This window comes from Phacochoerus africanus, chromosome 2, assembly GCF_016906955.1.
Source record: "Phacochoerus africanus isolate WHEZ1 chromosome 2, ROS_Pafr_v1, whole genome shotgun sequence".
In the NCBI taxonomy this organism is placed as follows: domain Eukaryota; kingdom Metazoa; phylum Chordata; class Mammalia; order Artiodactyla; family Suidae; genus Phacochoerus; species Phacochoerus africanus.
Genome location: NC_062545.1, coordinates 124,221,312 through 124,236,209, shown reverse-complemented (window position 1 = coordinate 124,236,209; position 14,898 = coordinate 124,221,312). Strand labels below are relative to the sequence as shown.

Below are 14,898 nucleotides of genomic sequence, written 5' to 3'. Positions count from 1 at the left end.
CTTGAGATGTGAATATTATTTCAGGGTTCTCAGGAGTTCCCATCTTATCTAGACCATCTCTAATTCCTGAGACTGAGGGGAAAAAAGGAAGGAAGGGGAAGAATTTAACTTATTCCAATTATTATTTATAAAACTGGAAAGTTTTATATTGTAATACCTGATTCATGACTAAGTTTTAAAGTGAAGCGAAGAGATGCCTGGTTGTGTTTGTCTATATGTCCATGTGTACATTATAAATACATATATCTCTACTTTTGAATAGTACTTTCAAAATTAATTTTTAAATGAGCTAACTTAATTGGCTTATTAAGTCCTTATAAAAATTCTTGGAAATATAGAGAAACTAACCCAAATGAATGTCAGGTTCACTGAATTGAGAAATAGTATTAAATTAATACCTGGTATTAAAATTAATTTAATTTTATTGATTTAATAATATATACATGTCTTTAGAGTCATCAATATTTATAATACTTTCATTGTACCTAATTTTAATAGAAGTTAAATAAGATCTTATTATATCTGTTGCAAATTTGTCAGCAAGAAAAATAACTTGACATGATGAAATTTTTATAAGTAAATTAAATGTAAATGAGACAAGAGCTTCTGGGTCAACCTTTTAGGAGTAGTAATGTTTTATAAATGTCTACTTAAAAATAATCTCTCCAGACATTTGGTAACTTAAAATTTTAGAGTTTTACTAAATTCAGTTAAATGATGGAATTTTACTGAATAACTAGGCCATTCCCGAATAAAATAAGATACTGAAATGTTAACTACTGAACACTGGTTTCTTTTTACAGAGAAACTAAAGGTATTTAGGACTATTAATAGATATATTTGATCCCACACTGAGATATTTTCTGTGAGGAGGCACATGTTTTTAGAAATTATTATTGGTATTTATCTTTGCCAATCTACAGAATGCTAATGTAAAAGACAGCTCATAATTGTTTACTTCTTAATTTTCACAGGAATTAAAGTTTTTAAAAGTTGATGATTCTAATTCAAATATGCAATTAAAGCTACTGAAATAAGGGAAACATGTTAGTATACAGTAGCAAAGTAGGATGTATATTTTTAGTAAAAGAAGGTATGAGAAATGGAGTTGTATTTTATTGAGGGAAAAGAAAATAATTTTTGTCCTAGAGTTGATTGTTCCTGGGTAGGGAAAAAAATAAAGAACAAACTAATATAAATATAGAAAGTTATGGAAGATTTATGGAAAATGACCATGAGAAAAGTATTCTGTGCATAATCAGAATTGGCTAGGTTTAGAATAAATTTGAGTAAATTTCAAAAGTAAGATGGTACAAAACCTGAATTTGGTTTTTCTCTCTAAGAGGACAAAATTTTTAAAAATGTCAGTCTGCTTTTGATAACAGACTTAAATTTATTTACCTTTTAAGTGATCTGTTCCATATTTGCATTTGAAATTTTTTATTGTCACTTTGGTTAAGTGAATAAGTGTTGTTTCATAGTGACCCATGATCCTATTTAACCAAGAGTTTTAAAACATTTTTGATATTTTTTGACAAATTTCCCAAATCAAATTCTAATGAAGCTCCTTTGATCTCTAGCTAACTCTGGATGTTTCAAAGGGTCCCTGAAACATCCTAAAGAGACATATTAAACCAATTAGGTTCATTTGGTATGTTAAATTACATGAGAAATATTGTCAAATGAGTAATAAATTTTCTTAGGCTATGTTGTATGGGTAAACGCTGTTAATATAAGTATTCTAGAACTTATATGGAATGCCTAAAAAACTGGTATGTCCTACTAAAATGTTATCAGTCATAAACCCGGTTATTATCTTAAAATAATGTATATCACAGGAGTAACTATTTCTTTGTCAATTGCATTGTAATAAGGTCTTCATTCGTGCCTTCTTAAGTCTTTTATCGTTCATAGATAGCTATCATTTTACTCTGATGTCTTTGCAAAATGCATTCTCTTCAAGAAGATTCATAGCAAGGACTTTTTCATCAGTTCCCATTTCTGATAACTTTCAGATCATACTGTTGAACTGGGCAAAAAAATTAAAGAATTCTAATGGAAAACCTGATAGCTTCATGAAACAGTTAACAAAAAGGATATGTTATATAGAATTGAGTGAACTGGTAAATATGGTTATAATTTTTATGGTTTCTGCTGAAATATTACTGGCTTTTAATCTGTGTTTTCCAGATACAAGGAAAATGTTCTCTCTAAACTAATTATGATTTATAACATTTTGGTAAATTATACCTTTGTAAACAGAATTGAAATAATTATCCCTCTAGAGATAGGAAACTCTTAGGTCCCCAGAAGCTTCTTTAGTTTAATTAGGAAGACTACCTTATAACAGATGCATGAATCTCAAGCAATTTTGAAGACCTCAAAAAAGAAGGCATTCACTCAAATATCAAGCAAAATCTATAACAAGCCCTGGTGTGGTTTTCCTGGCCTTGAGAGGCATTTAAAAAATTCAATCTGAAATTCCTTATTAAAAAGTCCAGGGTAGCCAATTTTAAAAGAGCCTGCATGATCAATTACATTTATGAAAAACATCAGAAAAGTTTATTGAAATAAGATTTATTTTGCAAACGAATTAGTCTTAATTTGGCTAAATTTGGAAGAAATGAGGATAATTATAGGAACAAAAAATGATGTTTCAGTGAAGATTAAATTCTAGTTTTGTTAATTAAGGTTTCTATTTACTAAGTCTCACTTCCCAGTTCTGGCTGTTATATTACTGTAATGGAATTAAATTATTAAAAGGACACTCTACATTGTTTCTGAAGCTTATCTCAGTAATCAATCTTTAGATAAGGATTGGATGCTCCATGACCTGCAACAGGAGACTCCACATACTGGAAAAGATATGATTTAAAGGATTATGTCCAACCCAGACAGAAGGACACTTATCAGGTCTCTTAACCAGCTCATGCACAGTGAAATTGAAGGAAATTGACTCTTAGATTAATATTTCCCATTTAGAAAGGGCCCCTAAACTGGACTGGTCTATAGAGATGATTGCTGACCTCAAACTTACCTTAAAATGCCACACAAACAGAGAAAAAACTACACTCACATCAGGACAAGAAGACAGCATAAGAAGAGAGCTGTCCCAAGATGTTATACCTGACCTGTATGATCATTTTTAGTATTTTATATATTTTTTGGACTTCTTTAACCTTTGCATATGAATTAAATGCTTTTTTTTTCTATAAGGATCATGATCCCATATACTAGTTTTAAAAATCAATCCAATTGTTGGGTTTGTGGTCAATTAGCTGTGTTTAGGACTTCTGGTTTATCTTGGTGGATTTCTTTTCTCCAAGGCTCTAACTAGGTGGCCCTTGGAACAGTTATTCTAGAAGAAAGAAGTTATGGTTTTGTTTGGGCCTCTGTTAATATTACTATTTGGGACGCTTTCACTTGGCTAATCAATCATACCTGCTCTGACCATTGCCACAAATATGAATTTTCTAAGAGTCTCATGCTTTACTGACTGAGCTAACCAGGTACTTAGGATTTTCTCTTAAAGTTACTCAAGCTAATCAGAGCCACAAGCAAAATCAGTCAAAGAATATAACCTCTCTCAGTTTTAGAATGGATTTTTATGGCTAACTCTAGACTATGAATCATTTAAGTTTAAGGGCCCCTTATGTTTGGAATAATCAAATTATGCCAAAGATATTCAGCCTAATAACACTAGGAAGTTGAGCTCATTTCCTTATGAACAAAGGCTGTATATCATTTCCCTTAAAGAGTTGTTACAGAACAGACTAAATCAGATAAGCGACCTGGATATATACTGGGCTGTACTTAATGGAAGTTCTTAGCTTAAATTCTTACTTATGACCTTACTAAACTACTACCTATATTATTTATGTACTGACTATTGCACAAGATTATTTTTTTCTTGCTTTACCAAATGTGTGACTGAGCCTTTGATAAAATCATGACTAGGTGACTTAAAGCAAGTAACCAGTTACATAGTTCTGTGCAAGATCAATGATTGTAACAGCGTAACTCTACATATGGGAAGAAGCAATAAGAGGGAACCATTTCCTGGACCATAACAGACTAGTAAGACAGATGGTCCAGAGACCTTTGGCTACTGTTAATCAGGCCAGTAATAGCACACTGAGTGGCCTATCAATGAAGTCCTTGCCTGACCTAGGAATGAGCATTCCTAGCACCACAGGACAAAATCGTCCTGAAATGCCTCACAAACCATGGTTGAATTTATGATCATGAGGGGGCACTGCCAACTAAAAATTACTGCTCACTATCTGGTTCTAAAAGAATGAAGTCACTAGTCACTGCAGTCACTGACTGTCAACATACTCTGAAAGGAGTTCAGGACTCTGTGCTCTAGGAAAAACTGGCAGAACAGGGCTTCACAGAGATAATTTAAGAGCCCATTTCTTGTATCATAAATTTAGAAAAACACTAAAATCATTAATGGGGACATCGGCTCCTTGTGACTAGCAGCAACCTTTTGCCAAAATGTGTGTTTGACTAAAGGTATTCCCCCTTCACTAATGTCATATATATATACTGATAGCCCCCATCCCACGACCTCTTTGTAGTAAGAAGTTCTTCAGAACTATCTGAGAGGCTGTATTCCAGGCTATAGTTCCCATCTGGTGCCAAATAAAACTTAACTCACAACTCTCACATTTTTTTTTTTCTTCCTGTTGACAAGAAGAATGGTAATTCAAATCCGGGTATGTCTGACTGCAAAGATACCCTTTCAATCCGAAAAGTCCTTCACGGGACAGTTGTTACATATCACCTCTAAACATCATATCCTCTCATACTGAACATTGCTAGTTGTTTTCAGGAATTTCTCTCTTAATATTCATTTGCTGTTTCTTAGTGGTTCCAACTTTTTGCCTTCTCTTTTCATTACATAGGCTTTGCTATTCTTGCTCCCATAACACTTTGTGTCATTTAACTTATGAACTCTCACAAATGAATTGCTAATGAGAAGAGTGAATCATTTTCCATGTTTAGTTTCTAAGATTTCTTATTTTGAAAGAATAGATTTCCAAATATTAACTTGCTTTAACTGATTACTCATATAAACCCCACCTTCATAAATTTATCTTAAAAATAAAAGCCTTCCAAGTTAGAATACATGAATTGCTCTTTTAAAATTATTGGACAAAAGTTTAGGAGGTTGCATTGTTATGGGCTATTTTAGAATTGTCTTCTATAATATGAATTTATTCTCAGAGGAATACTGCTTAGAATAGAAACCAGATGTGTTTTTCAAGACTAGACTGAAAAAAATGATAAACAAGTTGAAAATTAATATAAGAATGACCTAAGGGGGTTTCTAGAAACTTGAAGCATGGGTATAATAGAAAAAGTGTGTGTGTGTGTGTGTGTATGAGAGAGAGAGAAAGAGAGGAGAATAAAAAAAAGTAGAGGAGAAAAATGCAGCAAGAAAAGGAAGGGGAATGGATCATATAAGAAACAGTTTCAGAATTCAAAACCAAATAAAAAGTGCCTAAATCTTGGTAAATATTTAGTATCACCAAGGAAAAAGCATAATTTAATTTCTAACTATAAATCAAAAAGTAAAAATTTTGTAAGAAATTCCCAGTGGGACAAGATGAGGAGTTCCCATTTCATTACCATTTTTGAATTAGTCTTTAGTCATCCCTTTGGTTGGACTAAGTATTAGAATTATCCTCTTTGATTTTATTTATCGAAGGCAAAAATAGTGAAGTTAAATGCTATCCCAACAAACAATTCCATTTTAGAATAATTTAAAATATAGCAAAGCTTCATTTATTTGGAGTCCCTTACTTCAGAATTTGTTACCATTCAAACTGAATTTGCACTGAAATCTATCTTTTTGCTTTGCAGATATTCCCAAGGTAGAACAAATTAGTAGGATAAATCAGTTGTAGGGGGAGATTTTAAAAAATATTTAAAAGAGAAAGCAACTTTCAAAAATCCTTTAGTACTTTCACATTTACATTTGCCGATTAGTTAATAAACTATTTCCATATTTTTCTTATTGATTCGGTTAAGCCAAGTGACAGTCTGATTTATTATACATAAAGTTCTTGGCATTAATAAACAGTATTCTTTTAAAAAATATACAATAATTTTTTATTTTTACTAATTCAGCAACTTTCTAAACTCATGAAACAATGTTTCCGACTTCTAAGTTTCTTAGGCTAGGAAATCAAAGCTATAACCATGTGCAGTCAAAAAATCAGTCTTCTGTTTTCTTCTGGCTACTATCAAATGACTGATAGGACCATCTTTTTTTCCTTCAAATTGACTCTTTTTCATGGCATTAGATATACAAAATTTTAGTTTGTGACATTTGTTGTTGCTGTGTAATTCAATATGGCATAACATGCTGATGTGAACTACTCTACTACAACATTCCCCTAGAATACAGAAGCAATTTTCTCTTAGGTAGAATACCCAGAGAGAGTACTAAGTACTGATTTCTTGTAAAATACCAACATCATTATTAATGTATTTCTCAGTGTCACAAGAGTTGACTGAACCCTGTATATTAACCTATATTTGGACAATTGTGATACCCATTTGTGGCTAAAATCAAAGAATAAAACTCTTTTAGACTTTGTTACAATAGGATGTCATAACACAGCTTGACTTCTGTTAATTTCATGTGTTATAATACTGGGGCCTATGTTATTTTTGGTTGTCAGAAATATTCTTATTAGGAAAATGAGGGAGGATAGCCCTTAACATTTTTGTCAAAATACCTACTTAATCCTGTTAGAAAAAGAGATTTTGTGTGTGTGTGTTGGAGTGCCTTAAAAAGAAACTCTAGGTCTAATTCCATACTTCTGTGGTAATTGATCTACAAGATGCTGACTGGTTCTCATTTTAAAGGAGGAAGAAGTCCTCACAAAGTTTCCAGGATGATCACACTACTTATTATTATTACCCATTATACATCAGCTCAAACCAAAGTCCCCACCATTGATGTCAAGATCAGACACACATGGGTTTCATATCACTTCACTTTCCCTTGCAAAGTCTGTTCTGTTCCAGTTATACTGTCATTTAGTTTCTAGGGCAAACCAAGCTCATCTTCACCTAAGAAACACTTTTCCTTGTTACCGTTGCCTGGAATGTATTACCTTCACTTCTGATTTCTTCTTATCCTTCGGATCTCAGCTTAAATGTCACTTCCTCAGAAAGGTTTTTAGTGACCAGACTCAAACTACCCCTTCCCTTCCCTTCTCCTTTATGTTATTTGCTGCCATAGCACCTATTGATTTCCTCCTGTAATATCATCAGAATTCTTTTTATATGTTTATAATCTGTCCCTTCCTCCATAATTTAAGCCCCATGAGGTCAAGGACCTTGCTTATCTATTGACCAGTATATATCATATTGCATACTACCTAAATACACAGGAAGTGTTGATTAAAGAAAGTAGCTGAGTTAATCAAGGACCAAAGATTTGACTGCATCCTTGGAAACTCAATATGTAAAACTTCAAAGGAAATACCTGATAATTGCTTACATGACTCTTGGGTCTCTCACCAGACTGAAGATATAAGAGAGACCAAAGAAAGAGAGGAGGAGTGAAGGCAGAGAAGGTAGTGAAAGAGAGAAAAGGAGAGATAGAATTTGTGAGGAAGATTTCTTTTCTGTCAGTCCCCTTCATCACCAAGGGAGCAGGTGAATCTCTCTTTACCTCGAATCTACTGAGAGAGTCAGGTATTTGGGAAGTATTGAGGATCACAAGAAGATGCTGGGAACAGAAGTTCCTATATTAGAAAAAGAAGGCTAGAATTTTGTTTAGGAAAAGCAGAGATGTTACTAAATACTTCTGAGCAGAAAAATAACATGATTACAACTTCTGAGCTTTAGGAAGGTTAATCTGATAGCAACAGTTAAAATGGATTGGAGGTTGGTGAGAGGAGATGAAAAGAGATGGATTAGGAATAGACTTAGTACAAAAGATAATGATTACTTGACTTAGGCTGTGAAGGTGATAACTGATAGGAAGAAACAGGTAGGGAAGAAGTTGTGGTGGTAGAAATGTCACTGTTGGAACTGATTAGAAGAATAAGGAGAATTCATTATGACTGATTTAATATTAAATACCAGTGACGGGGAAATATGAATTATATTTAAAGATGGCAAGAACACTTAGTTTGAAAAGAAAGCTAAGGGGAACTATGAACCTCTTTTTTCCCATGCATAAGTTATTTTGTTAGCCACCAGTTTTACATGAAACTGTGTTTTACCAGACACCTGGCTTTTTGTGAACATATCTTCATACTAAACTTCTCTGTAAGTTTTTTCTCCTTCTTTATTACCTTTATTCTGTCCCCTTCTCCCACTTTTGAAAAGTTCATCTAGTTCTGAAAAGTCATGGTTTTAAAACTAGTATGTGAAAAATTAAACCAATTTTGTTATTAATACAGTGACATCAATGAACTATTAAAAAATTGTTGATGCTAGTTTTACCCCTTATTTTGCTATTCAGGCAATGAGTATGGAACCAAAGAATGAGAATTTAAAGCAAAGGATGTTATAGCCCTAATTGCACAGGGTGTTTGTTATTTTTCATAGTGTTTGCCACTTTGGGGTGAAGCAAAACTCTCCTCATGGCCATTATAACAATTTCCAACTGTTAGAGTGGCAATAGACTGTCAAAAAAAGGCACTGACATACAGCACTGAATCAAGGAGACTGATTATTTGCTGAAGTTAAGCACTAATTTAAGGATAGTCAAGGCACTTGAGAGTAAATTATATAATTTAACTTCATTATACAGATATTTCCAAATTGAAAAAAAACCCCACCTAGTTACTCTAGAGATCTTATTCCAGTTCTAAAGTTGTTTAGTAAATTCAAAATATGATTTAAAGAATTAGAAGTTAAGATTATCATTTCAGAGAACTTTTATAAATTAAATTAAACAAATTTTTACAGACCTGGAAACACGATGAGATAAGATGCATTTGTAAACTGAGATATTTATACAGTTGAGTCACAGGCACACCACAATTTTGAGCATATGACTCAGACTTTGTATCTTATATACAGTTAGTTTTAAAATGTTAGGGCATTATGCCAAGAGCGAGCACAAAGTTTGCATAATTAAAGATTTGTAGGCTCACTCAATGATTTCAGGGATTTTACTCCAGAATTTAAACTATTGTCTTTGACCAGGTCAACAAGAGCGAGCACAAAGTTTGCATAATTAAAGATTTGTAGGCTCACTCAGTGATTTCAGGGATTTTACTCCAGAATTTAAACTATTGTCTTTGACCAGGTCTACAAGGTTTGGAGTAGCAGGCCTGTACTCCAGATTATTATTATACTTAGACTAAACCTAAACTGCTATTACCACGACCGTCATATTTCTCTATGATCTAGCTCCCATCTATTTTTGTTTCCCTTACTTTTCTCAGCTTTTCCCATTGCTCATGTACTTCATTCACAATGGTCTTCTTTCAGTTCTTGGACCAAACGAAGGTCATTCCTGTTCCAGGAAGCTCAGAATTTACTTCCTCAGATGGGCCTTTCCTACTTAAAGTAGGACTCTCTATTCCATTTACCCCTCTACTTCCTACCTCCTTGAATGCCTTCTTTGCATCCTACCCACACCCAGAACACACACATGCATGCCAAAGATCAGAGTGTTTATGTTTATTCCCTCACTGGAATGCATACTCTGTCAGGGCAAAGGCCATTTCCAGAAATCTCACCATTGTATCTCCGAAAAGTTGAGGATAACATCTGGCACCAAGTAGCTGTTTGGTAAATATTTGTTAAGTGAATGAACCAAGGAAGTAAGTAATACTGGTTGTAGGGCATGGTCCAAAGTTGAGGCTGAATTCATGGAATGGGACTGATGGAAGAAAGATGAAGATAAATCCAGTGTGATAAAAGCAATGGGAAGGTAGTGGAAATAAATCTTGGACCACAATCTCAAATATGCAAGGGACCTAGCTTCAACTTTGAGAATCTCACCCCTCACCTGCCACCCCTAGTCAGTGGAAAACTTATGCCAGTTATTCTTGGGTTCACCTCTCCTGCTTCAAGAAGAGATAGGATTCAAGAGTTTTATTCATGGCCCAGGCAAGAGCCTCTGATTGGTGAGACCTTTGTCTACTTTGATTATTTCTGGGTGTTCATTGACTCTGCTCACATAGTTCCTTTAGGTCTGGGTTCTCTGCTCTTCCAGATTTCTTTTAAAACATGGGAAATTTTTATGAGGGGGTGCTTATAGGCCCATCTGTTAGACACGTGGGCGATCTTTACTCTGGAGATTTGCTGCCTCTGTTGTGTGCTGTGGTGCTACTGGAAATGCAGGAGCTTGGCTCTCCAAATAGACTTTTCTCTATGCTCTCTGGTCTATGGACTTATCTTCTCTGGGATGCTTCTCAAAGACACTTTTATGTTTCACTTCTTTTTAGGACACTTAGCACAACCCTTTGAAGTGGTTTAGGCTTTACCCTAGTCAGAAAGTGTCTATGACTTTTTTCTCCTCCATCTTTCCTTCCCAATCACAAAGTTTGGCTACCTTTTTTAAAATATGAAGAACAGAAAAATAGGATAAATGAACACAATTTAATATTTCTTAAATTTATCCTGCTAAATAGGAATTAAACTGGTTTGCATCAGAATGGAGGCAAGGAGTGCAATTCTGACTGTGTCACTGTTCGTATTACCATCCTAAAATGGCTTCCCACTGCTCTTAGGATAAAGATCAAACTCCTTGACATAGCCCGCGAGGACCCTCCTTGCCTCTCCAGCCTATTCACACAGCAAAGTCCCTTTCATTCTCTCTCCTAGAGCCTACTGGTGTTTCATTGTTGAAAGAACTCCTACCCTTCAAACTGCAGCTCTACTGGTATTATCACAGAGAAACTTTCCCTGTGGCCATTTATTGTAGACACTCATGGCACTATGCACCTTTTCTTTAGAGTACTTGTCCACGATGGTCATTTTTTTCTCATGAGAAATCCAACTACAATATTATGCCATTTTCATCTGTCAGATTAGCAAAATCCCCAAAGTTTGACAATACGCCATACTGAATAAGCACTCTTAAGTACTGTGAGTGAGACTGTAAAACTAGTGCAACTTCTGTGAGGGTATACTGGCAATATCTACACAAATTTTATTTATACACACATATATAAAATTTGACCGAGACAAACTCTGGAAATGAATCCTGTTTGCACAGTCAAAAATGATACTTTTGTAACTTAATTCACTGCAGCATTTCTTTTTTGCAACAGAAAAAGACCAGAAAAAAATAAGTGTTCAACAATAGGAGGCTCATCAAATACATTGTGATTTACCCATTCAATGGGGGTACTATGCAGCTTAAAAAAGGTGAGGAAATTTCCTAGATACCAAGATGGGAAGATTTTCTATTTTTATTTTGTAAAAAATGCAACATGCCAAACATTGTGTATGATATGCTACCTATTTATATAAAGAGGAGAAGTAAAAGAGGTATACATACACATATGTATTCAACTTGTCTATATATGGATGGAAAGCTCTGTAAAGATACACCAGCAACTAATAGAATGATTACCTATATTTTGGGGAAAGAATGGTAACTAGGAGGATGGGGAACAGGATAGTATGTCAGAGTGTACTGTAATGAAAATATTTAATGATGTTCCATTCTACAATTACATTATACATACTTATGAATTGTGGCACATGTTTAAAATTGCTTAAGTGCAAAATTTATTAAATAAAAGTTATTTTGCATCATTTACTTCTTCATGAAATAGAAGTTAGTCATTACTTCAACAACTGCCTATGTTTTTATGATATTCACTGAAATAGATTCTTTGTATTCTTTTCATATATTCTATTCCCAAATTAAACTAGACAAGTACTAGGCCTTGTTTCTTTCTAAAGAATCCCAAGTGATTATCTTTTCTAGGACATTTTTTAAGCCAATTTTTAGAAAGAGATGCAGGAATTCTTTGTTTTAAAATTTTAATCCTTTGTTTTATAAATTAAAACTCAGGAGACAGAAGTGTTTCCAATTAAAAATGAAGTTAACTCAATCTGGAAACAACCAGACATTCAGCAAATATTTTCTGTGCTTAGCCTATCACTATATGTACATTAAAACAAGAGCAATAAATACCTGTCAATGTTATTAGTACTAAGAACTTAAAAAAAAAAACAGAGGGTTAACACATCTAGAGACACCTACATTGCTCTTGGTTTCTGGAGAATCCCTCTTGATAATAAGGGCATAAGTGAGGTGCTTCATTTTATTAGCTGTGATGCTAGTCAAAAAGATTGTGGGCTCATCCTGAGTTAATTATTCTCCCTTATGGAAACTGATAATCAAAGGATACAAATACAGTTTCCTTGGTGAGACTTAATCCACTCATTAAGGGATCATATTTTCAAATCACAGAATACAATGGCATCTAATAAATTTAGGGTGCAGAGATTACAATTTCATACTTTGTTTCCTATTTTACAATTAACCCTACATAGCAGATTTTTAAAAAGCACTAAGCACTCTTCATCAACAAACAATCCATTTCTTTATTTAAGTCTTGAGCATTAAATTAGCAAATTTTGACTTCTGATTTATTGATTTCTTAGTATTAAATCTATAGGGTCAGTGTTGAATAGATGGATTTAGTAACTCCTGGATATCTTAACATGTGAATGGTTAATAATTTTTATTTCTTTAGAAGGAATATCCAAGTCCTAGGAGTTCTGACCCTGCTCATTACTATTCCCTACAAAACAAATGGAGGTATGATTCAGAGCACAGCAGCATCATATTTTCTTTTTTTCTTCTATTCCTTAGAAATACATGATGGAATATTTTGTAGCCATCTAGCTTTCTACAGAGGAAAATATAGAAAAGGCCACCATCTTCTGCTATAATAAATGTAGAAATTTCATATTTGTTGCCTAGAGAGTAACTAAGTGTATTAAAACTATTTCTGTGCTCTTGATTCTATTCCCCAAAAGCACAGACATATAGGGAAACTACATAAAGTATAATGCAATTGAATGCACTTAATTTCCTTTTCCTATTCGGTCTACATGCACCACCTGGTGGTAGAGTAGTGCATTTCAAGTACTGTGTGTGTGTGTGTGTGTGTGTGTGTGTGTGTGTGTGTGTGTGAGAGAGAGAGAGAGAGAGGAGAGAGAGAGAGAGAGAGCGCGTGCATGCAAGCGCACGCTGGGGGTATTAACATGGGAAAGAGAATTTGAATATATATTCCTAAATATTGATTTAGATTAACAATGCAATTATTTTGCAACAGATATCTCATAAAACACTAGAACGCTACTATATACACACTAGAGCAGGAAAGCAAAATAGCTTTCTGTTATTTACATGGGCTATAGCTCTTAAAATTACATCCCTAAAGTAATATTTATTACGTTGATGTTCTTACTGAGGGCAAGAATCAAACACTGATAACCAATATCGAACTAAATACTTCTTTTTGATTTTTAAGAAGAATAATTTAAAAAGCATGTATCTTCCTTCTTATATTAGTTGTTAGTATGAGTAACGAGTTACAGAATTTTAAAACTACAAGGTACCATAGAGTCATTGAGATTAATTTTACAATGTAGCAGCTGAGATTCAGAAAGGCCAGGTGACTTGCCTAAGGTCATACTGGTAATTAGTAGCCCAACTCAAATAAGAACATAGGTTTTCTTACTTTAAGTCTAGGAATATAGGACATAAGATTATACTCAAAGGCAATGCTGAAATATCTCTGTATGAAGAGATATACCCATAACTCTTGAAGACACTAAGATGTGAATTAATACATATAAGTAGTTTTATTCTAACATTCTGAATAAAAACATGTGATAGTAGAAATGCATGCACCATAAAGCTGTGGAAAAGATTTCCTACTAAAAAAATCCCTTACATAAAGTTCAAAGGAATATTTTTCAACTTATATACAACTGCTATATTATAAAGACAGTCTAAAAAATTCTCTTTCCCCTTCTAACTGCTTCAGAATCAGAGATTAGTTTCTACAACGTAGGTACCCATTTATAGATTTAAGCATAAACCATGTTCATAGCTCCCTCTCATGACCATTGAATGAATACTATACAAGCCTCCTTTATTCTCGCTGTTGTATTCAACTAACAGCTCACTGGTTAAGTTTTAATTGCTTCCAATGAGGTCAGCAAAGGTATTTATCGAAAAGCCCTGAATAAAAGGCTCCACACACACATACACAAGCTCACACGCGCTCACACACACAGAGAAAATCCTCTTGCCTGTTGATTTATGGAAACAATTATGATTCTGCTGGAGAATTTCTCAGCTGAGAAATAGTTTGTAGCTACACTAGAGAAGCTCAAGTTGCACAAGGCAGACAACAGACATGGAATTCTTGTGTATCCAGCTGTTATCAACAGAACAAGTAAGTGGCTGTTATTTGTCTTTAAAAACAATGCTGAATGTTTGTGAGTAGTTTATCTCTTTCTCTGGTTTTAGTACTAAGGGGAAAAGTAAAGTGACTAGCTTTTTGAGCCTTCTGATTATCTATAGTAATTATGCTGTAGAACTTACATAAAGATAAGGTTGAAATTCTCCAGAGCAATTCTGACATTTAACTTGAGAAATGTAGGCTGTTCAGGAGAAAATAAATGACAAACCACAAATGTAAAAGAATAAAGAAATCTAGAGAAAAACATTTATATTTTGTTAATAGTAGTTTTAGAACTGAATTTAAATAAATAGCTCTAATTGCAGGATGTTTCTTATGAAATAGGAACTAGAATGAATGGTACAACCCCATTCTGATTTGTCTCTACTAATGCTTAACTTTCATAAATCTACAGAGTAGTAAAGACATTGACATACTCTGTGAAAGCTGTTTTAAATGCATCTTCACAGTGTGA

The 14,898-nt window shown here is 33.8% G+C and overlaps 2 protein-coding genes across 6 annotated transcripts in view; one reads left to right on the top strand and one right to left on the bottom strand.

The window, feature by feature from the left end:
* Positions 1-14,898, bottom strand: part of FAM227B (family with sequence similarity 227 member B) — a 217,606-nt gene that overhangs the window by 72,375 nt on the left and 130,333 nt on the right. The window lies entirely within an intron of this gene.
* Positions 14,101-14,898, top strand: part of FGF7 (fibroblast growth factor 7) — a 62,257-nt gene continuing 61,459 nt past the window's right edge. For both annotated transcript variants that reach the window (XM_047766412.1, XM_047766411.1), the window contains exon 1: positions 14,101-14,417. The gene's annotated coding sequence lies outside the window, so the exon portion shown is untranslated. The remainder of the gene's footprint in view (positions 14,418-14,898) is intronic.